The following is a 25,837-nucleotide window of genomic DNA, read 5'->3' on the forward strand; positions in this document are numbered from 1 at the left end:
CAACGGCAGCAAGGCAAAACTTTCAAAAGTGCCGTGACCAGGATTCGAACCTGGGTTATTGCGGCCACAACGCAATGTCCTAACCACTAGACGATCACGGCCACGGAGGCGCCCGCCAAAGCAGCTGGCGGGAATGCAAGTGGTGGTACACAGCAAAGCCCAGCCCACAGTGTCACGCCACAGCAGTGTCAGACACGTTCTCCATCACATGTATACAAACAAATGAACGCGCCTGCGCTGTCAGGACACTAACTACAGTGGTTAGCTGCATTCACCTCCGTGGCAATGTCTTGCAGTCCTCCAAGCCTCTTCGCTACAGGTACGTGGCTCGACAACAAGTGGACACACGCCGCATCTCTCTCGCCGTCGGGTGTTGCCGTGAATCATACTTAACGTAGCTTTCTGCACGCGTCAGCGTAGCGTCAGTCGAGCAAAGTCGAGACAAGTCGCATAAGAGGAGCAACAAAAACGCGCATTTCCGGTACCGGGAATCGAACCCGGGCCTCCTGGGTGAGAGCCAGGTATCCTAGCCACTAGACCACACCGGATAACGACGGCAGTGCTCTTCCAGCGAACGCGGCAATCACGCACGGTTAACTGACGACAACTGTAAAAAAATCCACTCTCTCACGTTATAGAACGGCGTGCTCCGGACGCATTTCGTGGACACGAACGCCAGCAATGATGAGAGCAAAAGGCGCCTACAAATCCTGTCGTTGCACCACGCACTGTTCTACGGCAATTCACGAAGCAGAAGCTGTTTTCTTTGCAGGCAATGAGTGCAGCCGTCTTCGACACAGGAAACCATTACACGTTTGGCAGCTGTGGGATTGGAACCCACGCCTCCGAAGAGACTGGTGCCTGAAACCAGCGCCTTACACCGCTCGGCCACGCTACCTACACAACACGCGCGTCACAAGAGCTGCATCCTACCCCACGAGAACACACAGCAGCGGCACAAAAATGAGACGCAAAAACTGGCAACGGTGGGATTCGAACCCACGCCTCCGAAGAGACTGGTGCCTAAAACCAGCGCCTTAGACCGCTCGGCCACGTTACCGTTGGACCACAACCGGCAAAACATTTCCTTTGTAGTACAAAGATCACTCCGAAATGTAAGTGTCTTGGCAATCGCTGTGCCGTGTATGTCCACTGCTCTCCCACTGGAAGCGTCTCTTTAGGCCATCCACAACAAGAAAATGCCGTGCCCGCCGTATGGGAGCGACGCCACTTGTCTGTAGCTGTCGTAGTTAAGGAGACAGCAGCTCCTGTATTCGAACCCACGCCTACGAAGAGACTGGTGCCTTAAACCAGTGCCTTAGAGCGCTTTTTTTCGTTGTTTTTTTTCCATGCAGCAGATCCACACATGACGTGGCTCACTGGAGTAGTATGCGACATAGGATGGAAAATACAGTTCCCGCCCGGGATCGAACTGGGGGTCCTTCTGCGTGTGAAGCAGACGCGATAACCGCTACACTACTTTTTTTTTATTTTTGAGCGCTCGGCCACGTTACGTGCGCTGCATTGGGCGCCAGTTTTCCCAGCATTTGTAGAAACAGTGCACGTCACAGCTTCCTGTTCTGCTGGCACTGGTTGCTCATCCATCGCACTTCAAACAACTGCCCTTTTCGACTGCAGAGAGCAGCGGACGTCCGCGCTCTGGGAGGCGACATTACATGTTGGTGATGAAGTGGTAGTACAAACTGCGGCCTGCGGAACACGAGTGAAAAATCAAGAGAGCACTGTAATTTCGAGTACTCGTGCACTATCTCTATAGCAACGGCAGCAAGGCAAAACTTTCAAAAGTGCCGTGACCAGGATTCGAACCTGGGTTATTGCGGCCACAACGCAATGTCCTAACCACTAGACGATCACGGCCACGGAGGCGCCCGCCAAAGCAGCTGGCGGGAATGCAAGTGGTGGTACACAGCAAAGCCCAGCCCACAGTGTCACGCCACAGCAGTGTCAGACACGTTCTCCATCACATGTATACAAACAAATGAACGCGCCTGCGCTGTCAGGACACTAACTACAGTGGTTAGCTGCATTCACCTCCGTGGCAATGTCTTGCAGTCCTCCAAGCCTCTTCGCTACAGGTACGTGGCTCGACAACAAGTGGACACACGCCGCATCTCTCTCGCCGTCGGGTGTTGCCGTGAATCATACTTAACGTAGCTTTCTGCACGCGTCAGCGTAGCGTCAGTCGAGCAAAGTCGAGACAAGTCGCATAAGAGGAGCAACAAAAACGCGCATTTCCGGTACCGGGAATCGAACCCGGGCCTCCTGGGTGAGAGCCAGGTATCCTAGCCACTAGACCACACCGGATAACGACGGCAGTGCTCTTCCAGCGAACGCAGCAATCACGCACAGTTAACTGACGGCAACTGTAAAAAAATCCACTCTCTCACGTTATAGAACGGCGTGCTCCGGACGCATTTCGTGGACACGAACGCCAGCAATGATGAGAGCAAAAGGCGCCTACAAATCCTGTCGTTGCACCACGCACTGTTCTACGGCAATTCACGAAGCAGAAGCTGTTTTCTTTGCAGGCAATGAGTGCAGCCGTCTTCGACACAGGAAACCATTACACGTTTGGCAGCTGTGGGATTGGAACCCACGCCTCCGAAGAGACTGGTGCCTGAAACCAGCGCCTTACACCGCTCGGCCACGCTACCTACACAACACGCGCGTCACAAGAGCTGCATCCTACCCCACGAGAACACACAGCAGCGGCACAAAAATGAGACGCAAAAACTGGCAACGGTGGGATTCGAACCCACGCCTCCGAAGAGACTGGTGCCTAAAACCAGCGCCTTAGACCGCTCGGCCACGTTACCGTTGGACCACGACCGGCAAAACGTTTCCTTTGTAGTACAAAGATCACTCCGAAATGTAAGTGTCTTGGCAATCGCTGTGCCGTGTATGTCCACTGCTCTCCCACTGGAAGCGTCTCTTTAGGCCATCCACAACAAGAAAATGCCGTGCCCGCCGTATGGGAGCGACGCCACTTGTCTGTAGCTGTCGTAGTTAAGGAGACAGCAGCTCCTGGATTCGAACCCACGCCTACGAAGAGACTGGTGCCTTAAACCAGTGCCTTAGAGCGCTTTTTTTCGTTGTTTTTTTTCCATGCAGCAGATCCACACATGACGTGGCTCACTGGAGTAGTATGCGACATAGGATGGAAAATACAGTTCCCGCCCGGGATCGAACTGGGGGTCCTTCTGCGTGTGAAGCAGACGCGATAACCGCTACACTACTTTTTTTTTATTTTTGAGCGCTCGGCCACGCTACGTGCGCTGCATTGGGCGCCAGTTTTCCCAGCATTTGTAGAAACAGTGCACGTCACAGCTTCCTGTTCTGCTGGCACTGGTTGCTCATCCATCGCACTTCAAACAACTGCCCTTTTCGACTGCAGAGAGCAGCGGACGTCCGCGCTCTGGGAGGCGACATTACATGTTGGTGATGAAGTGGTAGTACAAACTGCGGCCTGCGGAACACGAGTGAAAAATCAAGAGAGCACTGTAATTTCGAGTACTCGTGCACTATCTCTATAGCAACGGCAGCAAGGCAAAACTTTCAAAAGTGCCGTGACCAGGATTCGAACCTGGGTTATTGCGGCCACAACGCAATGTCCTAACCACTAGACGATCACGGCCACGGAGGCGCCCGCCAAAGCAGCTGGCGGGAATGCAAGTGGTGGTACACAGCAAAGCCCAGCCCACAGTGTCACGCCACAGCAGTGTCAGACACGTTCTCCATCACATGTATACAAACAAATGAACGCGCCTGCGCTGTCAGGACACTAACTACAGTGGTTAGCTGCATTCACCTCCGTGGCAATGTCTTGCAGTCCTCCAAGCCTCTTCGCTACAGGTACGTGGCTCGACAACAAGTGGACACACGCCGCATCTCTCTCGCCGTCGGGTGTTGCCGTGAATCATACTTAACGTAGCTTTCTGCACGCGTCAGCGTAGCGTCAGTCGAGCAAAGTCGAGACAAGTCGCATAAGAGGAGCAACAAAAACGCGCATTTCCGGTACCGGGAATCGAACCCGGGCCTCCTGGGTGAGAGCCAGGTATCCTAGCCACTAGACCACACCGGATAACGACGGCAGTGCTCTTCCAGCGAACGCAGCAATCACGCACAGTTAACTGACGGCAACTGTAAAAAAATCCACTCTCTCACGTTATAGAACGGCGTGCTCCGGACGCATTTCGTGGACACGAACGCCAGCAATGATGAGAGCAAAAGGCGCCTACAAATCCTGTCGTTGCACCACGCACTGTTCTACGGCAATTCACGAAGCAGAAGCTGTTTTCTTTGCAGGCAATGAGTGCAGCCGTCTTCGACACAGGAAACCATTACACGTTTGGCAGCTGTGGGATTGGAACCCACGCCTCCGAAGAGACTGGTGCCTGAAACCAGCGCCTTACACCGCTCGGCCACGCTACCTACACAACACGCGCGTCACAAGAGCTGCATCCTACCCCACGAGAACACACAGCAGCGGCACAAAAATGAGACGCAAAAACTGGCAACGGTGGGATTCGAACCCACGCCTCCGAAGAGACTGGTACCTAAAACCAGCGCCTTAGACCGCTCGGCCACGTTACCGTTGGACCACGACCGGCAAAACGTTTCCTTTGTAGTACAAAGATCACTCCGAAATGTAAGTGTCTTGGCAATCGCTGTGCCGTGTATGTCCACTGCTCTCCCACTGGAAGCGTCTCTTTAGGCCATCCACAACAAGAAAATGCCGTGCCCGCCGTATGGGAGCGACGCCACTTGTCTGTAGCTGTCGTAGTTAAGGAGACAGCAGCTCCTGGATTCGAACCCACGCCTACGAAGAGACTGGTGCCTTAAACCAGTGCCTTAGAGCGCTTTTTTTCGTTGTTTTTTTTCCATGCAGCAGATCCACACATGACGTGGCTCACTGGAGTAGTATGCGACATAGGATGGAAAATACAGTTCCCGCCCGGGATCGAACTGGGGGTCCTTCTGCGTGTGAAGCAGACGCGATAACCGCTACACTACTTTTTTTTTTATTTTTGAGCGCTCGGCCACGTTACGTGCGCTGCATTGGGCGCCAGTTTTCCCAGCATTTGTAGAAACAGTGCACGTCACAGCTTCCTGTTCTGCTGGCACTGGTTGCTCATCCATCGCACTTCAAACAACTGCCCTTTTCGACTGCAGAGAGCAGCGGACGTCCGCGCTCTGGGAGGCGACATTACATGTTGGTGATGAAGTGGTAGTACAAACTGCGGCCTGCGGAACACGAGTGAAAAATCAAGAGAGCACTGTAATTTCGAGTACTCGTGCACTATCTCTATAGCAACGGCAGCAAGGCAAAACTTTCAAAAGTGCCGTGACCAGGATTCGAACCTGGGTTATTGCGGCCACAACGCAATGTCCTAACCACTAGACGATCACGGCCACGGAGGCGCCCGCCAAAGCAGCTGGCGGGAATGCAAGTGGTGGTACACAGCAAAGCCCAGCCCACAGTGTCACGCCACAGCAGTGTCAGACACGTTCTCCATCACATGTATACAAACAAATGAACGCGCCTGCGCTGTCAGGACACTAACTACAGTGGTTAGCTGCATTCACCTCCGTGGCAATGTCTTGCAGTCCTCCAAGCCTCTTCGCTACAGGTACGTGGCTCGACAACAAGTGGACACACGCCGCATCTCTCTCGCCGTCGGGTGTTGCCGTGAATCATACTTAACGTAGCTTTCTGCACGCGTCAGCGTAGCGTCAGTCGAGCAAAGTCGAGACAAGTCGCATAAGAGGAGCAACAAAAACGCGCATTTCCGGTACCGGCAATCGATCCCGGGCCTCCTGGGTGAGAGCCAGGTATCCTAGCCACTAGACCACACCGGATAACGACGGCAGTGCTCTTCCAGCGAACGCAGCAATCACGCACAGTTAACTGACGGCAACTGTAAAAAAATCCACTCTCTCACGTTATAGAACGGCGTGCTCCGGACGCATTTCGTGGACACGAACGCCAGCAATGATGAGAGCAAAAGGCGCCTACAAATCCTGTCGTTGCACCACGCACTGTTCTACGGCAATTCACGAAGCAGAAGCTGTTTTCTTTGCAGGCAATGAGTGCAGCCGTCTTCGACACAGGAAACCATTACACGTTTGGCAGCTGTGGGATTGGAACCCACGCCTCCGAAGAGACTGGTGCCTGAAACCAGCGCCTTACACCGCTCGGCCACGCTACCTACACAACACGCGCGTCACAAGAGCTGCATCCTACCCCACGAGAACACACAGCAGCGGCACAAAAATGAGACGCAAAAACTGGCAACGGTGGGATTCGAACCCACGCCTCCGAAGAGACTGGTACCTAAAACCAGCGCCTTAGACCGCTCGGCCACGTTACCGTTGGACCACGACCGGCAAAACGTTTCCTTTGTAGTACAAAGATCACTCCGAAATGTAAGTGTCTTGGCAATCGCTGTGCCGTGTATGTCCACTGCTCTCCCACTGGAAGCGTCTCTTTAGGCCATCCACAACAAGAAAATGCCGTGCCCGCCGTATGGGAGCGACGCCACTTGTCTGTAGCTGTCGTAGTTAAGGAGACAGCAGCTCCTGGATTCGAACCCACGCCTACGAAGAGACTGGTGCCTTAAACCAGTGCCTTAGAGCGCTTTTTTTCGTTGTTTTTTTTCCATGCAGCAGATCCACACATGACGTGGCTCACTGGAGTAGTATGCGACATAGGATGGAAAATACAGTTCCCGCCCGGGATCGAACTGGGGGTCCTTCTGCGTGTGAAGCAGACGCGATAACCGCTACACTACTTTTTTTTTATTTTTGAGCGCTCGGCCACGCTACGTGCGCTGCATTGGGCGCCAGTTTTCCCAGCATTTGTAGAAACAGTGCACGTCACAGCTTCCTGTTCTGCTGGCACTGGTTGCTCATCCATCGCACTTCAAACAACTGCCCTTTTCGACTGCAGAGAGCAGCGGACGTCCGCGCTCTGGGAGGCGACATTACATGTTGGTGATGAAGTGGTAGTACAAACTGCGGCCTGCGGAACACGAGTGAAAAATCAAGAGAGCACTGTAATTTCGAGTACTCGTGCACTATCTCTATAGCAACGGCAGCAAGGCAAAACTTTCAAAAGTGCCGTGACCAGGATTCGAACCTGGGTTATTGCGGCCACAACGCAATGTCCTAACCACTAGACGATCACGGCCACGGAGGCGCCCGCCAAAGCAGCTGGCGGGAATGCAAGTGGTGGTACACAGCAAAGCCCAGCCCACAGTGTCACGCCACAGCAGTGTCAGACACGTTCTCCATCACATGTATACAAACAAATGAACGCGCCTGCGCTGTCAGGACACTAACTACAGTGGTTAGCTGCATTCACCTCCGTGGCAATGTCTTGCAGTCCTCCAAGCCTCTTCGCTACAGGTACGTGGCTCGACAACAAGTGGACACACGCCGCATCTCTCTCGCCGTCGGGTGTTGCCGTGAATCATACTTAACGTAGCTTTCTGCACGCGTCAGCGTAGCGTCAGTCGAGCAAAGTCGAGACAAGTCGCATAAGAGGAGCAACAAAAACGCGCATTTCCGGTACCGGGAATCGAACCCGGGCCTCCTGGGTGAGAGCCAGGTATCCTAGCCACTAGACCACACCGGATAACGACGGCAGTGCTCTTCCAGCGAACGCAGCAATCACGCACGGTTAACTGACGACAACTGTAAAAAAATCCACTCTCTCACGTTATAGAACGGCGTGCTCCGGACGCATTTCGTGGACACGAACGCCAGCAATGATGAGAGCAAAAGGCGCCTACAAATCCTGTCGTTGCACCACGCACTGTTCTACGGCAATTCACGAAGCAGAAGCTGTTTTCTTTGCAGGCAATGAGTGCAGCCGTCTTCGACACAGGAAACCATTACACGTTTGGCAGCTGTGGGATTGGAACCCACGCCTCCGAAGAGACTGGTGCCTGAAACCAGCGCCTTACACCGCTCGGCCACGCTACCTACACAACACGCGCGTCACAAGAGCTGCATCCTACCCCACGAGAACACACAGCAGCGGCACAAAAATGAGACGCAAAAACTGGCAACGGTGGGATTCGAACCCACGCCTCCGAAGAGACTGGTGCCTAAAACCAGCGCCTTAGACCGCTCGGCCACGTTACCGTTGGACCACGACCGGCAAAACGTTTCCTTTGTAGTACAAAGATCACTCCGAAATGTAAGTGTCTTGGCAATCGCTGTGCCGTGTATGTCCACTGCTCTCCCACTGGAAGCGTCTCTTTAGGCCATCCACAACAAGAAAATGCCGTGCCCGCCGTATGGGAGCGACGCCACTTGTCTGTAGCTGTCGTAGTTAAGGAGACAGCAGCTCCTGGATTCGAACCCACGCCTACGAAGAGACTGGTGCCTTAAACCAGTGCCTTAGAGCGCTTTTTTTCGTTGTTTTTTTTCCATGCAGCAGATCCACACATGACGTGGCTCACTGGAGTAGTATGCGACATAGGATGGAAAATACAGTTCCCGCCCGGGATCGAACTGGGGGTCCTTCTGCGTGTGAAGCAGACGCGATAACCGCTACACTACTTTTTTTTTTATTTTTGAGCGCTCGGCCACGTTACGTGCGCTGCATTGGGCGCCAGTTTTCCCAGCATTTGTAGAAACAGTGCACGTCACAGCTTCCTGTTCTGCTGGCACTGGTTGCTCATCCATCGCACTTCAAACAACTGCCCTTTTCGACTGCAGAGAGCAGCGGACGTCCGCGCTCTGGGAGGCGACATTACATGTTGGTGATGAAGTGGTAGTACAAACTGCGGCCTGCGGAACACGAGTGAAAAATCAAGAGAGCACTGTAATTTCGAGTACTCGTGCACTATCTCTATAGCAACGGCAGCAAGGCAAAACTTTCAAAAGTGCCGTGACCAGGATTCGAACCTGGGTTATTGCGGCCACAACGCAATGTCCTAACCACTAGACGATCACGGCCACGGAGGCGCCCGCCAAAGCAGCTGGCGGGAATGCAAGTGGTGGTACACAGCAAAGCCCAGCCCACAGTGTCACGCCACAGCAGTGTCAGACACGTTCTCCATCACATGTATACAAACAAATGAACGCGCCTGCGCTGTCAGGACACTAACTACAGTGGTTAGCTGCATTCACCTCCGTGGCAATGTCTTGCAGTCCTCCAAGCCTCTTCGCTACAGGTACGTGGCTCGACAACAAGTGGACACACGCCGCATCTCTCTCGCCGTCGGGTGTTGCCGTGAATCATACTTAACGTAGCTTTCTGCACGCGTCAGCGTAGCGTCAGTCGAGCAAAGTCGAGACAAGTCGCATAAGAGGAGCAACAAAAACGCGCATTTCCGGTACCGGCAATCGATCCCGGGCCTCCTGGGTGAGAGCCAGGTATCCTAGCCACTAGACCACACCGGATAACGACGGCAGTGCTCTTCCAGCGAACGCAGCAATCACGCACAGTTAACTGACGGCAACTGTAAAAAAATCCACTCTCTCACGTTATAGAACGGCGTGCTCCGGACGCATTTCGTGGACACGAACGCCAGCAATGATGAGAGCAAAAGGCGCCTACAAATCCTGTCGTTGCACCACGCACTGTTCTACGGCAATTCACGAAGCAGAAGCTGTTTTCTTTGCAGGCAATGAGTGCAGCCGTCTTCGACACAGGAAACCATTACACGTTTGGCAGCTGTGGGATTGGAACCCACGCCTCCGAAGAGACTGGTGCCTGAAACCAGCGCCTTACACCGCTCGGCCACGCTACCTACACAACACGCGCGTCACAAGAGCTGCATCCTACCCCACGAGAACACACAGCAGCGGCACAAAAATGAGACGCAAAAACTGGCAACGGTGGGATTCGAACCCACGCCTCCGAAGAGACTGGTACCTAAAACCAGCGCCTTAGACCGCTCGGCCACGTTACCGTTGGACCACGACCGGCAAAACGTTTCCTTTGTAGTACAAAGATCACTCCGAAATGTAAGTGTCTTGGCAATCGCTGTGCCGTGTATGTCCACTGCTCTCCCACTGGAAGCGTCTCTTTAGGCCATCCACAACAAGAAAATGCCGTGCCCGCCGTATGGGAGCGACGCCACTTGTCTGTAGCTGTCGTAGTTAAGGAGACAGCAGCTCCTGGATTCGAACCCACGCCTACGAAGAGACTGGTGCCTTAAACCAGTGCCTTAGAGCGCTTTTTTTCGTTGTTTTTTTTCCATGCAGCAGATCCACACATGACGTGGCTCACTGGAGTAGTATGCGACATAGGATGGAAAATACAGTTCCCGCCCGGGATCGAACTGGGGGTCCTTCTGCGTGTGAAGCAGACGCGATAACCGCTACACTACTTTTTTTTTATTTTTGAGCGCTCGGCCACGCTACGTGCGCTGCATTGGGCGCCAGTTTTCCCAGCATTTGTAGAAACAGTGCACGTCACAGCTTCCTGTTCTGCTGGCACTGGTTGCTCATCCATCGCACTTCAAACAACTGCCCTTTTCGACTGCAGAGAGCAGCGGACGTCCGCGCTCTGGGAGGCGACATTACATGTTGGTGATGAAGTGGTAGTACAAACTGCGGCCTGCGGAACACGAGTGAAAAATCAAGAGAGCACTGTAATTTCGAGTACTCGTGCACTATCTCTATAGCAACGGCAGCAAGGCAAAACTTTCAAAAGTGCCGTGACCAGGATTCGAACCTGGGTTATTGCGGCCACAACGCAATGTCCTAACCACTAGACGATCACGGCCACGGAGGCGCCCGCCAAAGCAGCTGGCGGGAATGCAAGTGGTGGTACACAGCAAAGCCCAGCCCACAGTGTCACGCCACAGCAGTGTCAGACACGTTCTCCATCACATGTATACAAACAAATGAACGCGCCTGCGCTGTCAGGACACTAACTACAGTGGTTAGCTGCATTCACCTCCGTGGCAATGTCTTGCAGTCCTCCAAGCCTCTTCGCTACAGGTACGTGGCTCGACAACAAGTGGACACACGCCGCATCTCTCTCGCCGTCGGGTGTTGCCGTGAATCATACTTAACGTAGCTTTCTGCACGCGTCAGCGTAGCGTCAGTCGAGCAAAGTCGACACAAGTCGCATAAGAGGAGCAACAAAAACGCGCATTTCCGGTACCGGGAATCGAACCCGGGCCTCCTGGGTGAGAGCCAGGTATCCTAGCCACTAGACCACACCGGATAACGACGGCAGTGCTCTTCCAGCGAACGCAGCAATCACGCACGGTTAACTGACGACAACTGTAAAAAAATCCACTCTCTCACGTTATAGAACGGCGTGCTCCGGACGCATTTCGTGGACACGAACGCCAGCAATGATGAGAGCAAAAGGCGCCTACAAATCCTGTCGTTGCACCACGCACTGTTCTACGGCAATTCACGAAGCAGAAGCTGTTTTCTTTGCAGGCAATGAGTGCAGCCGTCTTCGACACAGGAAACCATTACACGTTTGGCAGCTGTGGGATTGGAACCCACGCCTCCGAAGAGACTGGTGCCTGAAACCAGCGCCTTACACCGCTCGGCCACGCTACCTACACAACACGCGCGTCACAAGAGCTGCATCCTACCCCACGAGAACACACAGCAGCGGCACAAAAATGAGACGCAAAAACTGGCAACGGTGGGATTCGAACCCACGCCTCCGAAGAGACTGGTGCCTAAAACCAGCGCCTTAGACCGCTCGGCCACGTTACCGTTGGACCACGACCGGCAAAACGTTTCCTTTGTAGTACAAAGATCACTCCGAAATGTAAGTGTCTTGGCAATCGCTGTGCCGTGTATGTCCACTGCTCTCCCACTGGAAGCGTCTCTTTAGGCCATCCACAACAAGAAAATGCCGTGCCCGCCGTATGGGAGCGACGCCACTTGTCTGTAGCTGTCGTAGTTAAGGAGACAGCAGCTCCTGGATTCGAACCCACGCCTACGAAGAGACTGGTGCCTTAAACCAGTGCCTTAGAGCGCTTTTTTTCGTTGTTTTTTTTCCATGCAGCAGATCCACACATGACGTGGCTCACTGGAGTAGTATGCGACATAGGATGGAAAATACAGTTCCCGCCCGGGATCGAACTGGGGGTCCTTCTGCGTGTGAAGCAGACGCGATAACCGCTACACTACTTTTTTTTTATTTTTGAGCGCTCGGCCACGCTACGTGCGCTGCATTGGGCGCCAGTTTTCCCAGCATTTGTAGAAACAGTGCACGTCACAGCTTCCTGTTCTGCTGGCACTGGTTGCTCATCCATCGCACTTCAAACAACTGCCCTTTTCGACTGCAGAGAGCAGCGGACGTCCGCGCTCTGGGAGGCGACATTACATGTTGGTGATGAAGTGGTAGTACAAACTGCGGCCTGCGGAACACGAGTGAAAAATCAAGAGAGCACTGTAATTTCGAGTACTCGTGCACTATCTCTATAGCAACGGCAGCAAGGCAAAACTTTCAAAAGTGCCGTGACCAGGATTCGAACCTGGGTTATTGCGGCCACAACGCAATGTCCTAACCACTAGACGATCACGGCCACGGAGGCGCCCGCCAAAGCAGCTGGCGGGAATGCAAGTGGTGGTACACAGCAAAGCCCAGCCCACAGTGTCACGCCACAGCAGTGTCAGACACGTTCTCCATCACATGTATACAAACAAATGAACGCGCCTGCGCTGTCAGGACACTAACTACAGTGGTTAGCTGCATTCACCTCCGTGGCAATGTCTTGCAGTCCTCCAAGCCTCTTCGCTACAGGTACGTGGCTCGACAACAAGTGGACACACGCCGCATCTCTCTCGCCGTCGGGTGTTGCCGTGAATCATACTTAACGTAGCTTTCTGCACGCGTCAGCGTAGCGTCAGTCGAGCAAAGTCGACACAAGTCGCATAAGAGGAGCAACAAAAACGCGCATTTCCGGTACCGGGAATCGAACCCGGGCCTCCTGGGTGAGAGCCAGGTATCCTAGCCACTAGACCACACCGGATAACGACGGCAGTGCTCTTCCAGCGAACGCAGCAATCACGCACGGTTAACTGACGACAACTGTAAAAAAATCCACTCTCTCACGTTATAGAACGGCGTGCTCCGGACGCATTTCGTGGACACGAACGCCAGCAATGATGAGAGCAAAAGGCGCCTACAAATCCTGTCGTTGCACCACGCACTGTTCTACGGCAATTCACGAAGCAGAAGCTGTTTTCTTTGCAGGCAATGAGTGCAGCCGTCTTCGACACAGGAAACCATTACACGTTTGGCAGCTGTGGGATTGGAACCCACGCCTCCGAAGAGACTGGTGCCTGAAACCAGCGCCTTACACCGCTCGGCCACGCTACCTACACAACACGCGCGTCACAAGAGCTGCATCCTACCCCACGAGAACACACAGCAGCGGCACAAAAATGAGACGCAAAAACTGGCAACGGTGGGATTCGAACCCACGCCTCCGAAGAGACTGGTGCCTAAAACCAGCGCCTTAGACCGCTCGGCCACGTTACCGTTGGACCACGACCGGCAAAACGTTTCCTTTGTAGTACAAAGATCACTCCGAAATGTAAGTGTCTTGGCAATCGCTGTGCCGTGTATGTCCACTGCTCTCCCACTGGAAGCGTCTCTTTAGGCCATCCACAACAAGAAAATGCCGTGCCCGCCGTATGGGAGCGACGCCACTTGTCTGTAGCTGTCGTAGTTAAGGAGACAGCAGCTCCTGGATTCGAACCCACGCCTACGAAGAGACTGGTGCCTTAAACCAGTGCCTTAGAGCGCTTTTTTTCGTTGTTTTTTTTCCATGCAGCAGATCCACACATGACGTGGCTCACTGGAGTAGTATGCGACATAGGATGGAAAATACAGTTCCCGCCCGGGATCGAACTGGGGGTCCTTCTGCGTGTGAAGCAGACGCGATAACCGCTACACTACTTTTTTTTTATTTTTGAGCGCTCGGCCACGCTACGTGCGCTGCATTGGGCGCCAGTTTTCCCAGCATTTGTAGAAACAGTGCACGTCACAGCTTCCTGTTCTGCTGGCACTGGTTGCTCATCCATCGCACTTCAAACAACTGCCCTTTTCGACTGCAGAGAGCAGCGGACGTCCGCGCTCTGGGAGGCGACATTACATGTTGGTGATGAAGTGGTAGTACAAACTGCGGCCTGCGGAACACGAGTGAAAAATCAAGAGAGCACTGTAATTTCGAGTACTCGTGCACTATCTCTATAGCAACGGCAGCAAGGCAAAACTTTCAAAAGTGCCGTGACCAGGATTCGAACCTGGGTTATTGCGGCCACAACGCAATGTCCTAACCACTAGACGATCACGGCCACGGAGGCGCCCGCCAAAGCAGCTGGCGGGAATGCAAGTGGTGGTACACAGCAAAGCCCAGCCCACAGTGTCACGCCACAGCAGTGTCAGACACGTTCTCCATCACATGTATACAAACAAATGAACGCGCCTGCGCTGTCAGGACACTAACTACAGTGGTTAGCTGCATTCACCTCCGTGGCAATGTCTTGCAGTCCTCCAAGCCTCTTCGCTACAGGTACGTGGCTCGACAACAAGTGGACACACGCCGCATCTCTCTCGCCGTCGGGTGTTGCCGTGAATCATACTTAACGTAGCTTTCTGCACGCGTCAGCGTAGCGTCAGTCGAGCAAAGTCGACACAAGTCGCATAAGAGGAGCAACAAAAACGCGCATTTCCGGTACCGGGAATCGAACCCGGGCCTCCTGGGTGAGAGCCAGGTATCCTAGCCACTAGACCACACCGGATAACGACGGCAGTGCTCTTCCAGCGAACGCAGCAATCACGCACGGTTAACTGACGACAACTGTAAAAAAATCCACTCTCTCACGTTATAGAACGGCGTGCTCCGGACGCATTTCGTGGACACGAACGCCAGCAATGATGAGAGCAAAAGGCGCCTACAAATCCTGTCGTTGCACCACGCACTGTTCTACGGCAATTCACGAAGCAGAAGCTGTTTTCTTTGCAGGCAATGAGTGCAGCCGTCTTCGACACAGGAAACCATTACACGTTTGGCAGCTGTGGGATTGGAACCCACGCCTCCGAAGAGACTGGTGCCTGAAACCAGCGCCTTACACCGCTCGGCCACGCTACCTACACAACACGCGCGTCACAAGAGCTGCATCCTACCCCACGAGAACACACAGCAGCGGCACAAAAATGAGACGCAAAAACTGGCAACGGTGGGATTCGAACCCACGCCTCCGAAGAGACTGGTGCCTAAAACCAGCGCCTTAGACCGCTCGGCCACGTTACCGTTGGACCACGACCGGCAAAACGTTTCCTTTGTAGTACAAAGATCACTCCGAAATGTAAGTGTCTTGGCAATCGCTGTGCCGTGTATGTCCACTGCTCTCCCACTGGAAGCGTCTCTTTAGGCCATCCACAACAAGAAAATGCCGTGCCCGCCGTATGGGAGCGACGCCACTTGTCTGTAGCTGTCGTAGTTAAGGAGACAGCAGCTCCTGGATTCGAACCCACGCCTACGAAGAGACTGGTGCCTTAAACCAGTGCCTTAGAGCGCTTTTTTTCGTTGTTTTTTTTCCATGCAGCAGATCCACACATGACGTGGCTCACTGGAGTAGTATGCGACATAGGATGGAAAATACAGTTCCCGCCCGGGATCGAACTGGGGGTCCTTCTGCGTGTGAAGCAGACGCGATAACCGCTACACTACTTTTTTTTTATTTTTGAGCGCTCGGCCACGCTACGTGCGCTGCATTGGGCGCCAGTTTTCCCAGCATTTGTAGAAACAGTGCACGTCACAGCTTCCTGTTCTGCTGGCACTGGTTGCTCATCCATCGCACTTCAAACAACTGCCCTTTTCGACTGCAGAGAGCAGCGGACGTCCGCGCTCTGGGAGGCGACATTACATGTTGGTGATGAAGTGGTAGTACAAACTGCGGCCTGCGGAACACGAGTGAAAAATCAAGAGAGCACTGTAATTTCGAGTACTCGTGCACTATCTCTATAGCAACGGCAGCAAGGCAAAACTTTCAAAAGTGCCGTGACCAGGATTCGAACCTGGGTTATTGCGGCCACAACGCAATGTCCTAACCACTAGACGATCACGGCCACGGAGGCGCCCGCCAAAGCAGCTGGCGGGAATGCAAGTGGTGGTACACAGCAAAGCCCAGCCCACAGTGTCACGCCACAGCAGTGTCAGACACGTTCTCCATCACATGTATACAAACAAATGAACGCGCCTGCGCTGTCAGGACACTAACTACAGTGGTTAGCTGCATTCACCTCCGTGGCAATGTCTTGCAGTCCTCCAAGCCTCTTCGCTACAGGTACGTGGCTCGACAACAAGTGGACACACGCCGCATCTCTCTCGCCGTCGGGTGTTGCCGTGAATCATACTTAACGTAGCTTTCTGCACGCGTCAGCGTAGCGTCAGTCGAGCAAAGTCGACACAAGTCGCATAAGAGGAGCAACAAAAACGCGCATTTCCGGTACCGGGAATCGAACCCGGGCCTCCTGGGTGAGAGCCAGGTATCCTAGCCACTAGACCACACCGGATAACGACGGCAGTGCTCTTCCAGCGAACGCAGCAATCACGCACGGTTAACTGACGACAACTGTAAAAAAATCCACTCTCTCACGTTATAGAACGGCGTGCTCCGGACGCATTTCGTGGACACGAACGCCAGCAATGATGAGAGCAAAAGGCGCCTACAAATCCTGTCGTTGCACCACGCACTGTTCTACGGCAATTCACGAAGCAGAAGCTGTTTTCTTTGCAGGCAATGAGTGCAGCCGTCTTCGACACAGGAAACCATTACACGTTTGGCAGCTGTGGGATTGGAACCCACGCCTCCGAAGAGACTGGTGCCTGAAACCAGCGCCTTACACCGCTCGGCCACGCTACCTACACAACACGCGCGTCACAAGAGCTGCATCCTACCCCACGAGAACACACAGCAGCGGCACAAAAATGAGACGCAAAAACTGGCAACGGTGGGATTCGAACCCACGCCTCCGAAGAGACTGGTGCCTAAAACCAGCGCCTTAGACCGCTCGGCCACGTTACCGTTGGACCACGACCGGCAAAACGTTTCCTTTGTAGTACAAAGATCACTCCGAAATGTAAGTGTCTTGGCAATCGCTGTGCCGTGTATGTCCACTGCTCTCCCACTGGAAGCGTCTCTTTAGGCCATCCACAACAAGAAAATGCCGTGCCCGCCGTATGGGAGCGACGCCACTTGTCTGTAGCTGTCGTAGTTAAGGAGACAGCAGCTCCTGGATTCGAACCCACGCCTACGAAGAGACTGGTGCCTTAAACCAGTGCCTTAGAGCGCTTTTTTTCGTTGTTTTTTTTCCATGCAGCAGATCCACACATGACGTGGCTCACTGGAGTAGTATGCGACATAGGATGGAAAATACAGTTCCCGCCCGGGATCGAACAGGGGGTCCTTCTGCGTGTGAAGCAGACGCGATAACCGCTACACTACTTTTTTTTTATTTTTGAGCGCTCGGCCACGCTACGTGCGCTGCATTGGGCGCCAGTTTTCCCAGCATTTGTAGAAACAGTGCACGTCACAGCTTCCTGTTCTGCTGGCACTGGTTGCTCATCCATCGCACTTCAAACAACTGCCCTTTTCGACTGCAGAGAGCAACGGACGTCCGCGCTCTGGGAGGCGACATTACATGTTGGTGATGAAGTGGTAGTACAAACTGCGGCCTGCGGAACACGAGTGAAAAATCAAGAGAGCACTGTAATTTCGAGTACTCGTGCACTATCTCTATAGCAACGGCAGCAAGGCAAAACTTTCAAAAGTGCCGTGACCAGGATTCGAACCTGGGTTATTGCGGCCACAACGCAATGTCCTAACCACTAGACGATCACGGCCACGGAGGCGCCCGCCAAAGCAGCTGGCGGGAATGCAAGTGGTGGTACACAGCAAAGCCCAGCCCACAGTGTCACGCCACAGCAGTGTCAGACACGTTCTCCATCACATGTATACAAACAAATGAACGCGCCTGCGCTGTCAGGACACTAACTACAGTGGTTAGCTGCATTCACCTCCGTGGCAATGTCTTGCAGTCCTCCAAGCCTCTTCGCTACAGGTACGTGGCTCGACAACAAGTGGACACACGCCGCATCTCTCTCGCCGTCGGGTGTTGCCGTGAATCATACTTAACGTAGCTTTCTGCACGCGTCAGCGTAGCGTCAGTCGAGCAAAGTCGACACAAGTCGCATAAGAGGAGCAACAAAAACGCGCAGTTCCGGTACCGGGAATCGAACCCGGGCCTCCTGGGTGAGAGCCAGGTATCCTAGCCACTAGACCACACCGGATAACGACGGCAGTGCTCTTCCAGCGAACGCAGCAATCACGCACGGTTAACTGACGACAACTGTAAAAAAATCCACTCTCTCACGTTATAGAACGGCGTGCTCCGGACGCATTTCGTGGACACGAACGCCAGCAATGATGAGAGCAAAAGGCGCCTACAAATCCTGTCGTTGCACCACGCACTGTTCTACGGCAATTCACGAAGCAGAAGCTGTTTTCTTTGCAGGCAATGAGTGCAGCCGTCTTCGACACAGGAAACCATTACACGTTTGGCAGCTGTGGGATTGGAACCCACGCCTCCGAAGAGACTGGTGCCTGAAACCAGCGCCTTACACCGCTCGGCCACGCTACCTACACAACACGCGCGTCACAAGAGCTGCATCCTACCCCACGAGAACACACAGCAGCGGCACAAAAATGAGACGCAAAAACTGTCAACGGTGGGATTCGAACCCACGCCTCCGAAGAGACTGGTGCCTAAAACCAGCGCGCTTAGACCGCTCGGCCACGTTACCGTTGACCACAACCGGAAAAACGTTTCCTTTGTAGTACAAAGATCACTCCGAAATGTAAGTGTCTTGGCAATCGCTGTGCCGTGTATGTCCACTGCTCTCCCACTGGAAGCGTCTCTTTAGGCCATCCACAACAAGAAAATGCCGTGCCCGCCGTATGGGAGCGACGCCACTTGTCTGTAGCTGTCGTAGTTAAGGAGACAGCAGCTCCTGGATTCGAACCCACGCCTACGAAGAGACTGGTGCCTTAAACCAGTGCCTTAGAGCGCTTTTTTTCGTTGTTTTTTTTCCATGCAGCAGATCCACACATGACGTGGCTCACTGGAGTAGTATGCGACATAGGATGGAAAATACAGTTCCCGCCCGGGATCGAACTGGGGGTCCTTCTGCGTGTGAAGCAGACGCGATAACCGCTACACTACTTTTTTTTTATTTTTGAGCGCTCGGCCACGCTACGTGCGCTGCATTGGGCGCCAGTTTTCCCAGCATTTGTAGAAACAGTGCACGTCACAGCTTCCTGTTCTGCTGGCACTGGTTGCTCATCCATCGCACTTCAAACAACTGCCCTTTTCGACTGCAGAGAGCAGCGGACGTCCGCGCTCTGGGAGGCGACATTACATGTTGGTGATGAAGTGGTAGTACAAACTGCGGCCTGCGGAACACGAGTGAAAAATCAAGAGAGCACTGTAATTTCGAGTACTCGTGCACTATCTCTATAGCAACGGCAGCAAGGCAAAACTTTCAAAAGTGCCGTGACCAGGATTCGAACCTGGGTTATTGCGGCCACAACGCAATGTCCTAACCACTAGACGATCACGGCCACGGAGGCGCCCGCCAAAGCAGCTGGCGGGAATGCAAGTGGTGGTACACAGCAAAGCCCAGCCCACAGTGTCACGCCACAGCAGTGTCAGACACGTTCTCCATCACATGTATACAAACAAATGAACGCGCCTGCGCTGTCAGGACACTAACTACAGTGGTTAGCTGCATTCACCTCCGTGGCAATGTCTTGCAGTCCTCCAAGCCTCTTCGCTACAGGTACGTGGCTCGACAACAAGTGGACACACGCCGCATCTCTCTCGCCGTCGGGTGTTGCCGTGAATCATACTTAACGTAGCTTTCTGCACGCGTCAGCGTAGCGTCAGTCGAGCAAAGTCGACACAAGTCGCATAAGAGGAGCAACAAAAACGCGCATTTCCGGTACCGGGAATCGAACCCGGGCCTCCTGGGTGAGAGCCAGGTATCCTAGCCACTAGACCACACCGGATAACGACGGCAGTGCTCTTCCAGCGAACGCAGCAATCACGCACGGTTAACTGACGACAACTGTAAAAAAATCCACTCTCTCACGTTATAGAACGGCGTGCTCCGGACGCATTTCGTGGACACGAACGCCAGCAATGATGAGAGCAAAAGGCGCCTACAAATCCTGTCGTTGCACCACGCACTGTTCTACGGCAATTCACGAAGCAGAAGCTGTTTTCTTTGCAGGCAATGAGTGCAGCCGTCTTCGACACAGGAAACCATTACACGTTTGGCAGCTGTGGGATTGGAACCCACGCCTCCGAAGAGACTGGTGCCTGAAACCAGCGCCTTACACCGCTCGGCCACGCTACCTACACAACACGCGCGTCACAAGAGCTGCATCCTACCCCACGAGAACACACAGCAGCGGCACAAAAATGAGACGCAAAAACTGGCAACGGTGGGATTCGAACCCACGCCTCCGAAGAGACTGGTGCCTAAAACCAGCGCCTTAGACCGCTCGGCCACGTTACCGTTGGACCACGACCGGCAAAACGTTTCCTTTGTAGTACAAAGATCACTCCGAAATGTAAGTGTCTTGGCAATCGCTGTGCCGTGTATGTCCACTGCTCTCCCACTGGAAGCGTCTCTTTAGGCCATCCACAACAAGAAAATGCCGTGCCCGCCGTATGGGAGCGACGCCACTTGTCTGTAGCTGTCGTAGTTAAGGAGACAGCAGCTCCTGGATTCGAACCCACGCCTACGAAGAGACTGGTGCCTTAAACCAGTGCCTTAGAGCGCTTTTTTTCGTTGTTTTTTTTCCATGCAGCAGATCCACACATGACGTGGCTCACTGGAGTAGTATGCGACATAGGATGGAAAATACAGTTCCCGCCCGGGATCGAACTGGGGGTCCTTCTGCGTGTGAAGCAGACGCGATAACCGCTACACTACTTTTTTTTTATTTTTGAGCGCTCGGCCACGCTACGTGCGCTGCATTGGGCGCCAGTTTTCCCAGCATTTGTAGAAACAGTGCACGTCACAGCTTCCTGTTCTGCTGGCACTGGTTGCTCATCCATCGCACTTCAAACAACTGCCCTTTTCGACTGCAGAGAGCAGCGGACGTCCGCGCTCTGGGAGGCGACATTACATGTTGGTGATGAAGTGGTAGTACAAACTGCGGCCTGCGGAACACGAGTGAAAAATCAAGAGAGCACTGTAATTTCGAGTACTCGTGCACTATCTCTATAGCAACGGCAGCAAGGCAAAACTTTCAAAAGTGCCGTGACCAGGATTCGAACCTGGGTTATTGCGGCCACAACGCAATGTCCTAACCACTAGACGATCACGGCCACGGAGGCGCCCGCCAAAGCAGCTGGCGGGAATGCAAGTGGTGGTACACAGCAAAGCCCAGCCCACAGTGTCACGCCACAGCAGTGTCAGACACGTTCTCCATCACATGTATACAAACAAATGAACGCGCCTGCGCTGTCAGGACACTAACTACAGTGGTTAGCTGCATTCACCTCCGTGGCAATGTCTTGCAGTCCTCCAAGCCTCTTCGCTACAGGTACGTGGCTCGACAACAAGTGGACACACGCCGCATCTCTCTCGCCGTCGGGTGTTGCCGTGAATCATACTTAACGTAGCTTTCTGCACGCGTCAGCGTAGCGTCAGTCGAGCAAAGTCGACACAAGTCGCATAAGAGGAGCAACAAAAACGCGCATTTCCGGTACCGGGAATCGAACCCGGGCCTCCTGGGTGAGAGCCAGGTATCCTAGCCACTAGACCACACCGGATAACGACGGCAGTGCTCTTCCAGCGAACGCAGCAATCACGCACGGTTAACTGACGACAACTGTAAAAAAATCCACTCTCTCATGTTATAGAACGGCGTGCTCCGGACGCATTTCGTGGACACGAACGCCAGCAATGATGAGAGCAAAAGGCGCCTACAAATCCTGTCGTTGCACCACGCACTGTTCTACGGCAATTCACGAAGCAGAAGCTGTTTTCTTTGCAGGCAATGAGTGCAGCCGTCTTCGACACAGGAAACCATTACACGTTTGGCAGCTGTGGGATTGGAACCCACGCCTCCGAAGAGACTGGTGCCTGAAACCAGCGCCTTACACCGCTCGGCCACGCTACCTACACAACACGCGCGTCACAAGAGCTGCATCCTACCCCACGAGAACACACAGCAGCGGCACAAAAATGAGACGCAAAAACTGGCAACGGTGGGATTCGAACCCACGCCTCCGAAGAGACTGGTGCCTAAAACCAGCGCCTTAGACCGCTCGGCCACGTTACCGTTGGACCACGACCGGCAAAACGTTTCCTTTGTAGTACAAAGATCACTCCGAAATGTAAGTGTCTTGGCAATCGCTGTGCCGTGTATGTCCACTGCTCTCCCACTGGAAGCGTCTCTTTAGGCCATCCACAACAAGAAAATGCCGTGCCCGCCGTATGGGAGCGACGCCACTTGTCTGTAGCTGTCGTAGTTAAGGAGACAGCAGCTCCTGGATTCGAACCCACGCCTACGAAGAGACTGGTGCCTTAAACCAGTGCCTTAGAGCGCTTTTTTTCGTTGTTTTTTTTCCATGCAGCAGATCCACACATGACGTGGCTCACTGGAGTAGTATGCGACATAGGATGGAAAATACAGTTCCCGCCCGGGATCGAACTGGGGGTCCTTCTGCGTGTGAAGCAGACGCGATAACCGCTACACTACTTTTTTTTTATTTTTGAGCGCTCGGCCACGCTACGTGCGCTGCATTGGGCGCCAGTTTTCCCAGCATTTGTAGAAACAGTGCACGTCACAGCTTCCTGTTCTGCTGGCACTGGTTGCTCATCCATCGCACTTCAAACAACTGCCCTTTTCGACTGCAGAGAGCAACGGACGTCCGCGCTCTGGGAGGCGACATTACATGTTGGTGATGAAGTGGTAGTACAAACTGCGGCCTGCGGAACACGAGTGAAAAATCAAGAGAGCACTGTAATTTCGAGTACTCGTGCACTATCTCTATAGCAACGGCAGCAAGGCAAAACTTTCAAAAGTGCCGTGACCAGGATTCGAACCTGGGTTATTGCGGCCACAACGCAATGTCCTAACCACTAGACGATCACGGCCACGGGGGCGCCCGCCAAAGCAGCTGGCGGGAATGCAAGTGGTGGTACACAGCAAAGCCCAGCCCACAGTGTCACGCCACAGCAGTGTCAGACACGTTCTCCATCACATGTATACAAACAAATGAACGCGCCTGCGCTGTCAGGACACTAACTACAGTGGTTAGCTGCATTCACCTCCGTGGCAATGTCTTGCAGTCCTCCAAGCCTCTTCGCTACAGGTACGTGGCTCGACAACAAGTGGACACACGCCGCATCTCTCTCGCCGTCGGGTGTTGCCGTGAATCATACTTAACGTAGCTTTCTGCACGCGTCAGCGTAGCGTCAGTCGAGCAAAGTCGACACAAGTCGCATAAGAGGAGCAACAAAAACGCGCATTTCCGGTACCGGGAATCGAACCCGGGCCTCCTGGGTGAGAGCCAGGTATCCTAGCCACTAGACCACACCGGATAACGACGGCAGTGCTCTTCCAGCGAACGCAGCAATCACGCACGGTTAACTGACGACAACTGTAAAAAAATCCACTCTCTCACGTTATAGAACGGCGTGCTCCGGACGCATTTCGTGGACACGAACGCCAGCAATGATGAGAGCAAAAGGCGCCTACAAATCCTGTCGTTGCACCACGCACTGTTCTACGGCAATTCACGAAGCAGAAGCTGTTTTCTTTGCAGGCAATGAGTGCAGCCGTCTTCGACACAGGAAACCATTACACGTTTGGCAGCTGTGGGATTGGAACCCACGCCTCCGAAGAGACTGGTGCCTGAAACCAGCGCCTTACACCGCTCGGCCACGCTACCTACACAACACGCGCGTCACAAGAGCTGCATCCTACCCCACGAGAACACACAGCAGCGGCACAAAAATGAGACGCAAAAACTGGCAACGGTGGGATTCGAACCCACGCCTCCGAAGAGACTGGTGCCTAAAACCAGCGCGCTTAGACCGCTCGGCCACGTTACCGTTGACCACAACCGGCAAAACGTTTCCTTTGTAGTACAAAGATCACTCCGAAATGTAAGTGTCTTGGCAATCGCTGTGCCGTGTATGTCCACTGCTCTCCCACTGGAAGCGTCTCTTTAGGCCATCCACAACAAGAAAATGCCGTGCCCGCCGTATGGGAGCGACGCCACTTGTCTGTAGCTGTCGTAGTTAAGGAGACAGCAGCTCCTGGATTCGAACCCACGCCTACGAAGAGACTGGTGCCTTAAACCAGTGCCTTAGAGCGCTTTTTTTCGTTGTTTTTTTTCCATGCAGCAGATCCACACATGACGTGGCTCACTGGAGTAGTATGCGACATAGGATGGAAAATACAGTTCCCGCCCGGGATCGAACTGGGGGTCCTTCTGCGTGTGAAGCAGACGCGATAACCGCTACACTACTTTTTTTTTATTTTTGAGCGCTCGGCCACGCTACGTGCGCTGCATTGGGCGCCAGTTTTCCCAGCATTTGTAGAAACAGTGCACGTCACAGCTTCCTGTTCTGCTGGCACTGGTTGCTCATCCATCGCACTTCAAACAACTGCCCTTTTCGACTGCAGAGAGCAGCGGACGTCCGCGCTCTGGGAGGCGACATTACATGTTGGTGATGAAGTGGTAGTACAAACTGCGGCCTGCGGAACACGAGTGAAAAATCAAGAGAGCACTGTAATTTCGAGTACTCGTGCACTATCTCTATAGCAACGGCAGCAAGGCAAAACTTTCAAAAGTGCCGTGACCAGGATTCGAACCTGGGTTATTGCGGCCACAACGCAATGTCCTAACCACTAGACGATCACGGCCACGGAGGCGCCCGCCAAAGCAGCTGGCGGGAATGCAAGTGGTGGTACACAGCAAAGCCCAGCCCACAGTGTCACGCCACAGCAGTGTCAGACACGTTCTCCATCACATGTATACAAACAAATGAACGCGCCTGCGCTGTCAGGACACTAACTACAGTGGTTAGCTGCATTCACCTCCGTGGCAATGTCTTGCAGTCCTCCAAGCCTCTTCGCTACAGGTACGTGGCTCGACAACAAGTGGACACACGCCGCATCTCTCTCGCCGTCGGGTGTTGCCGTGAATCATACTTAACGTAGCTTTCTGCACGCGTCAGCGTAGCGTCAGTCGAGCAAAGTCGACACAAGTCGCATAAGAGGAGCAACAAAAACGCGCATTTCCGGTACCGGGAATCGAACCCGGGCCTCCTGGGTGAGAGCCAGGTATCCTAGCCACTAGACCACACCGGATAACGACGGCAGTGCTCTTCCAGCGAACGCAGCAATCACGCACGGTTAACTGACGACAACTGTAAAAAAATCCACTCTCTCACGTTATAGAACGGCGTGCTCCGGACGCATTTCGTGGACACGAACGCCAGCAATGATGAGAGCAAAAGGCGCCTACAAATCCTGTCGTTGCACCACGCACTGTTCTACGGCAATTCACGAAGCAGAAGCTGTTTTCTTTGCAGGCAATGAGTGCAGCCGTCTTCGACACAGGAAACCATTACACGTTTGGCAGCTGTGGGATTGGAACCCACGCCTCCGAAGAGACTGGTGCCTGAAACCAGCGCCTTACACCGCTCGGCCACGCTACCTACACAACACGCGCGTCACAAGAGCTGCATCCTACCCCACGAGAACACACAGCAGCGGC

General features: G+C 53.6%; 59 non-coding genes across 59 annotated transcripts; all 59 read right to left on the reverse strand.

The window, feature by feature from the left end:
- Positions 1-29: 29 nt before the first annotated feature.
- Trnah-gug (transfer RNA histidin (anticodon GUG)) lies at positions 30-101 on the reverse strand. The gene has a single exon. It is a non-coding gene; the product is annotated as a tRNA-His (tRNA).
- A 375-nt stretch (positions 102-476) lies between these two features.
- On the reverse strand, positions 477-548 carry Trnae-cuc (transfer RNA glutamic acid (anticodon CUC)). Its single transcript has one exon. It is a non-coding gene; the product is annotated as a tRNA-Glu (tRNA).
- Positions 549-816: 268 nt separating this feature from the next.
- On the reverse strand, positions 817-898 carry Trnal-cag (transfer RNA leucine (anticodon CAG)). Its single transcript has one exon. It is a non-coding gene; the product is annotated as a tRNA-Leu (tRNA).
- An 80-nt stretch (positions 899-978) lies between these two features.
- Trnal-uag (transfer RNA leucine (anticodon UAG)) lies at positions 979-1,060 on the reverse strand. The gene has a single exon. It is a non-coding gene; the product is annotated as a tRNA-Leu (tRNA).
- A 746-nt stretch (positions 1,061-1,806) lies between these two features.
- Trnah-gug (transfer RNA histidin (anticodon GUG)) lies at positions 1,807-1,878 on the reverse strand. The gene has a single exon. It is a non-coding gene; the product is annotated as a tRNA-His (tRNA).
- A 375-nt stretch (positions 1,879-2,253) lies between these two features.
- On the reverse strand, positions 2,254-2,325 carry Trnae-cuc (transfer RNA glutamic acid (anticodon CUC)). Its single transcript has one exon. It is a non-coding gene; the product is annotated as a tRNA-Glu (tRNA).
- Positions 2,326-2,593: 268 nt separating this feature from the next.
- Positions 2,594-2,675, reverse strand: Trnal-cag (transfer RNA leucine (anticodon CAG)). The gene has a single exon. It is a non-coding gene; the product is annotated as a tRNA-Leu (tRNA).
- Positions 2,676-2,755: 80 nt separating this feature from the next.
- Trnal-uag (transfer RNA leucine (anticodon UAG)) lies at positions 2,756-2,837 on the reverse strand. The gene has a single exon. It is a non-coding gene; the product is annotated as a tRNA-Leu (tRNA).
- Positions 2,838-3,583: 746 nt separating this feature from the next.
- Trnah-gug (transfer RNA histidin (anticodon GUG)) lies at positions 3,584-3,655 on the reverse strand. Its single transcript has one exon. It is a non-coding gene; the product is annotated as a tRNA-His (tRNA).
- A 375-nt stretch (positions 3,656-4,030) lies between these two features.
- On the reverse strand, positions 4,031-4,102 carry Trnae-cuc (transfer RNA glutamic acid (anticodon CUC)). The gene has a single exon. It is a non-coding gene; the product is annotated as a tRNA-Glu (tRNA).
- A 268-nt stretch (positions 4,103-4,370) lies between these two features.
- On the reverse strand, positions 4,371-4,452 carry Trnal-cag (transfer RNA leucine (anticodon CAG)). Its single transcript has one exon. It is a non-coding gene; the product is annotated as a tRNA-Leu (tRNA).
- Positions 4,453-4,532: 80 nt separating this feature from the next.
- Trnal-uag (transfer RNA leucine (anticodon UAG)) lies at positions 4,533-4,614 on the reverse strand. Its single transcript has one exon. It is a non-coding gene; the product is annotated as a tRNA-Leu (tRNA).
- A 747-nt stretch (positions 4,615-5,361) lies between these two features.
- Positions 5,362-5,433, reverse strand: Trnah-gug (transfer RNA histidin (anticodon GUG)). The gene has a single exon. It is a non-coding gene; the product is annotated as a tRNA-His (tRNA).
- A 375-nt stretch (positions 5,434-5,808) lies between these two features.
- Trnae-cuc (transfer RNA glutamic acid (anticodon CUC)) lies at positions 5,809-5,880 on the reverse strand. Its single transcript has one exon. It is a non-coding gene; the product is annotated as a tRNA-Glu (tRNA).
- A 268-nt stretch (positions 5,881-6,148) lies between these two features.
- Trnal-cag (transfer RNA leucine (anticodon CAG)) lies at positions 6,149-6,230 on the reverse strand. The gene has a single exon. It is a non-coding gene; the product is annotated as a tRNA-Leu (tRNA).
- An 80-nt stretch (positions 6,231-6,310) lies between these two features.
- On the reverse strand, positions 6,311-6,392 carry Trnal-uag (transfer RNA leucine (anticodon UAG)). Its single transcript has one exon. It is a non-coding gene; the product is annotated as a tRNA-Leu (tRNA).
- A 746-nt stretch (positions 6,393-7,138) lies between these two features.
- Positions 7,139-7,210, reverse strand: Trnah-gug (transfer RNA histidin (anticodon GUG)). The gene has a single exon. It is a non-coding gene; the product is annotated as a tRNA-His (tRNA).
- Positions 7,211-7,585: 375 nt separating this feature from the next.
- Trnae-cuc (transfer RNA glutamic acid (anticodon CUC)) lies at positions 7,586-7,657 on the reverse strand. The gene has a single exon. It is a non-coding gene; the product is annotated as a tRNA-Glu (tRNA).
- Positions 7,658-7,925: 268 nt separating this feature from the next.
- Positions 7,926-8,007, reverse strand: Trnal-cag (transfer RNA leucine (anticodon CAG)). The gene has a single exon. It is a non-coding gene; the product is annotated as a tRNA-Leu (tRNA).
- Positions 8,008-8,087: 80 nt separating this feature from the next.
- Positions 8,088-8,169, reverse strand: Trnal-uag (transfer RNA leucine (anticodon UAG)). Its single transcript has one exon. It is a non-coding gene; the product is annotated as a tRNA-Leu (tRNA).
- A 747-nt stretch (positions 8,170-8,916) lies between these two features.
- Positions 8,917-8,988, reverse strand: Trnah-gug (transfer RNA histidin (anticodon GUG)). Its single transcript has one exon. It is a non-coding gene; the product is annotated as a tRNA-His (tRNA).
- A 375-nt stretch (positions 8,989-9,363) lies between these two features.
- On the reverse strand, positions 9,364-9,435 carry Trnae-cuc (transfer RNA glutamic acid (anticodon CUC)). Its single transcript has one exon. It is a non-coding gene; the product is annotated as a tRNA-Glu (tRNA).
- Positions 9,436-9,703: 268 nt separating this feature from the next.
- Trnal-cag (transfer RNA leucine (anticodon CAG)) lies at positions 9,704-9,785 on the reverse strand. The gene has a single exon. It is a non-coding gene; the product is annotated as a tRNA-Leu (tRNA).
- An 80-nt stretch (positions 9,786-9,865) lies between these two features.
- Trnal-uag (transfer RNA leucine (anticodon UAG)) lies at positions 9,866-9,947 on the reverse strand. Its single transcript has one exon. It is a non-coding gene; the product is annotated as a tRNA-Leu (tRNA).
- A 746-nt stretch (positions 9,948-10,693) lies between these two features.
- On the reverse strand, positions 10,694-10,765 carry Trnah-gug (transfer RNA histidin (anticodon GUG)). The gene has a single exon. It is a non-coding gene; the product is annotated as a tRNA-His (tRNA).
- Positions 10,766-11,140: 375 nt separating this feature from the next.
- On the reverse strand, positions 11,141-11,212 carry Trnae-cuc (transfer RNA glutamic acid (anticodon CUC)). Its single transcript has one exon. It is a non-coding gene; the product is annotated as a tRNA-Glu (tRNA).
- A 268-nt stretch (positions 11,213-11,480) lies between these two features.
- Positions 11,481-11,562, reverse strand: Trnal-cag (transfer RNA leucine (anticodon CAG)). The gene has a single exon. It is a non-coding gene; the product is annotated as a tRNA-Leu (tRNA).
- Positions 11,563-11,642: 80 nt separating this feature from the next.
- Trnal-uag (transfer RNA leucine (anticodon UAG)) lies at positions 11,643-11,724 on the reverse strand. Its single transcript has one exon. It is a non-coding gene; the product is annotated as a tRNA-Leu (tRNA).
- A 746-nt stretch (positions 11,725-12,470) lies between these two features.
- Trnah-gug (transfer RNA histidin (anticodon GUG)) lies at positions 12,471-12,542 on the reverse strand. Its single transcript has one exon. It is a non-coding gene; the product is annotated as a tRNA-His (tRNA).
- Positions 12,543-12,917: 375 nt separating this feature from the next.
- On the reverse strand, positions 12,918-12,989 carry Trnae-cuc (transfer RNA glutamic acid (anticodon CUC)). Its single transcript has one exon. It is a non-coding gene; the product is annotated as a tRNA-Glu (tRNA).
- A 268-nt stretch (positions 12,990-13,257) lies between these two features.
- Trnal-cag (transfer RNA leucine (anticodon CAG)) lies at positions 13,258-13,339 on the reverse strand. Its single transcript has one exon. It is a non-coding gene; the product is annotated as a tRNA-Leu (tRNA).
- Positions 13,340-13,419: 80 nt separating this feature from the next.
- Trnal-uag (transfer RNA leucine (anticodon UAG)) lies at positions 13,420-13,501 on the reverse strand. Its single transcript has one exon. It is a non-coding gene; the product is annotated as a tRNA-Leu (tRNA).
- A 746-nt stretch (positions 13,502-14,247) lies between these two features.
- Positions 14,248-14,319, reverse strand: Trnah-gug (transfer RNA histidin (anticodon GUG)). Its single transcript has one exon. It is a non-coding gene; the product is annotated as a tRNA-His (tRNA).
- Positions 14,320-14,694: 375 nt separating this feature from the next.
- On the reverse strand, positions 14,695-14,766 carry Trnae-cuc (transfer RNA glutamic acid (anticodon CUC)). Its single transcript has one exon. It is a non-coding gene; the product is annotated as a tRNA-Glu (tRNA).
- A 268-nt stretch (positions 14,767-15,034) lies between these two features.
- On the reverse strand, positions 15,035-15,116 carry Trnal-cag (transfer RNA leucine (anticodon CAG)). The gene has a single exon. It is a non-coding gene; the product is annotated as a tRNA-Leu (tRNA).
- Positions 15,117-15,196: 80 nt separating this feature from the next.
- Trnal-uag (transfer RNA leucine (anticodon UAG)) lies at positions 15,197-15,278 on the reverse strand. Its single transcript has one exon. It is a non-coding gene; the product is annotated as a tRNA-Leu (tRNA).
- A 746-nt stretch (positions 15,279-16,024) lies between these two features.
- Positions 16,025-16,096, reverse strand: Trnah-gug (transfer RNA histidin (anticodon GUG)). The gene has a single exon. It is a non-coding gene; the product is annotated as a tRNA-His (tRNA).
- A 375-nt stretch (positions 16,097-16,471) lies between these two features.
- Positions 16,472-16,543, reverse strand: Trnae-cuc (transfer RNA glutamic acid (anticodon CUC)). The gene has a single exon. It is a non-coding gene; the product is annotated as a tRNA-Glu (tRNA).
- Positions 16,544-16,811: 268 nt separating this feature from the next.
- Trnal-cag (transfer RNA leucine (anticodon CAG)) lies at positions 16,812-16,893 on the reverse strand. Its single transcript has one exon. It is a non-coding gene; the product is annotated as a tRNA-Leu (tRNA).
- An 80-nt stretch (positions 16,894-16,973) lies between these two features.
- Positions 16,974-17,055, reverse strand: Trnal-uag (transfer RNA leucine (anticodon UAG)). The gene has a single exon. It is a non-coding gene; the product is annotated as a tRNA-Leu (tRNA).
- Positions 17,056-17,801: 746 nt separating this feature from the next.
- Trnah-gug (transfer RNA histidin (anticodon GUG)) lies at positions 17,802-17,873 on the reverse strand. Its single transcript has one exon. It is a non-coding gene; the product is annotated as a tRNA-His (tRNA).
- A 375-nt stretch (positions 17,874-18,248) lies between these two features.
- On the reverse strand, positions 18,249-18,320 carry Trnae-cuc (transfer RNA glutamic acid (anticodon CUC)). Its single transcript has one exon. It is a non-coding gene; the product is annotated as a tRNA-Glu (tRNA).
- Positions 18,321-18,588: 268 nt separating this feature from the next.
- Trnal-cag (transfer RNA leucine (anticodon CAG)) lies at positions 18,589-18,670 on the reverse strand. The gene has a single exon. It is a non-coding gene; the product is annotated as a tRNA-Leu (tRNA).
- An 80-nt stretch (positions 18,671-18,750) lies between these two features.
- Trnal-uag (transfer RNA leucine (anticodon UAG)) lies at positions 18,751-18,839 on the reverse strand. Its single transcript has one exon. It is a non-coding gene; the product is annotated as a tRNA-Leu (tRNA).
- A 739-nt stretch (positions 18,840-19,578) lies between these two features.
- Trnah-gug (transfer RNA histidin (anticodon GUG)) lies at positions 19,579-19,650 on the reverse strand. The gene has a single exon. It is a non-coding gene; the product is annotated as a tRNA-His (tRNA).
- Positions 19,651-20,025: 375 nt separating this feature from the next.
- Positions 20,026-20,097, reverse strand: Trnae-cuc (transfer RNA glutamic acid (anticodon CUC)). Its single transcript has one exon. It is a non-coding gene; the product is annotated as a tRNA-Glu (tRNA).
- A 268-nt stretch (positions 20,098-20,365) lies between these two features.
- Trnal-cag (transfer RNA leucine (anticodon CAG)) lies at positions 20,366-20,447 on the reverse strand. Its single transcript has one exon. It is a non-coding gene; the product is annotated as a tRNA-Leu (tRNA).
- An 80-nt stretch (positions 20,448-20,527) lies between these two features.
- Positions 20,528-20,609, reverse strand: Trnal-uag (transfer RNA leucine (anticodon UAG)). Its single transcript has one exon. It is a non-coding gene; the product is annotated as a tRNA-Leu (tRNA).
- A 746-nt stretch (positions 20,610-21,355) lies between these two features.
- On the reverse strand, positions 21,356-21,427 carry Trnah-gug (transfer RNA histidin (anticodon GUG)). Its single transcript has one exon. It is a non-coding gene; the product is annotated as a tRNA-His (tRNA).
- Positions 21,428-21,802: 375 nt separating this feature from the next.
- On the reverse strand, positions 21,803-21,874 carry Trnae-cuc (transfer RNA glutamic acid (anticodon CUC)). The gene has a single exon. It is a non-coding gene; the product is annotated as a tRNA-Glu (tRNA).
- A 268-nt stretch (positions 21,875-22,142) lies between these two features.
- Trnal-cag (transfer RNA leucine (anticodon CAG)) lies at positions 22,143-22,224 on the reverse strand. The gene has a single exon. It is a non-coding gene; the product is annotated as a tRNA-Leu (tRNA).
- Positions 22,225-22,304: 80 nt separating this feature from the next.
- On the reverse strand, positions 22,305-22,386 carry Trnal-uag (transfer RNA leucine (anticodon UAG)). Its single transcript has one exon. It is a non-coding gene; the product is annotated as a tRNA-Leu (tRNA).
- A 746-nt stretch (positions 22,387-23,132) lies between these two features.
- On the reverse strand, positions 23,133-23,204 carry Trnah-gug (transfer RNA histidin (anticodon GUG)). The gene has a single exon. It is a non-coding gene; the product is annotated as a tRNA-His (tRNA).
- A 375-nt stretch (positions 23,205-23,579) lies between these two features.
- Positions 23,580-23,651, reverse strand: Trnae-cuc (transfer RNA glutamic acid (anticodon CUC)). Its single transcript has one exon. It is a non-coding gene; the product is annotated as a tRNA-Glu (tRNA).
- Positions 23,652-23,919: 268 nt separating this feature from the next.
- Positions 23,920-24,001, reverse strand: Trnal-cag (transfer RNA leucine (anticodon CAG)). Its single transcript has one exon. It is a non-coding gene; the product is annotated as a tRNA-Leu (tRNA).
- Positions 24,002-24,081: 80 nt separating this feature from the next.
- Positions 24,082-24,164, reverse strand: Trnal-uag (transfer RNA leucine (anticodon UAG)). Its single transcript has one exon. It is a non-coding gene; the product is annotated as a tRNA-Leu (tRNA).
- Positions 24,165-24,909: 745 nt separating this feature from the next.
- Positions 24,910-24,981, reverse strand: Trnah-gug (transfer RNA histidin (anticodon GUG)). The gene has a single exon. It is a non-coding gene; the product is annotated as a tRNA-His (tRNA).
- A 375-nt stretch (positions 24,982-25,356) lies between these two features.
- Trnae-cuc (transfer RNA glutamic acid (anticodon CUC)) lies at positions 25,357-25,428 on the reverse strand. Its single transcript has one exon. It is a non-coding gene; the product is annotated as a tRNA-Glu (tRNA).
- A 268-nt stretch (positions 25,429-25,696) lies between these two features.
- On the reverse strand, positions 25,697-25,778 carry Trnal-cag (transfer RNA leucine (anticodon CAG)). The gene has a single exon. It is a non-coding gene; the product is annotated as a tRNA-Leu (tRNA).
- Positions 25,779-25,837: the final 59 nt, after the last annotated feature.

Source organism: Schistocerca cancellata, unplaced genomic scaffold (genome assembly GCF_023864275.1).
Source record: "Schistocerca cancellata isolate TAMUIC-IGC-003103 unplaced genomic scaffold, iqSchCanc2.1 HiC_scaffold_422, whole genome shotgun sequence".
NCBI classification, from domain to species: Eukaryota; Metazoa; Arthropoda; class Insecta; order Orthoptera; family Acrididae; genus Schistocerca; species Schistocerca cancellata.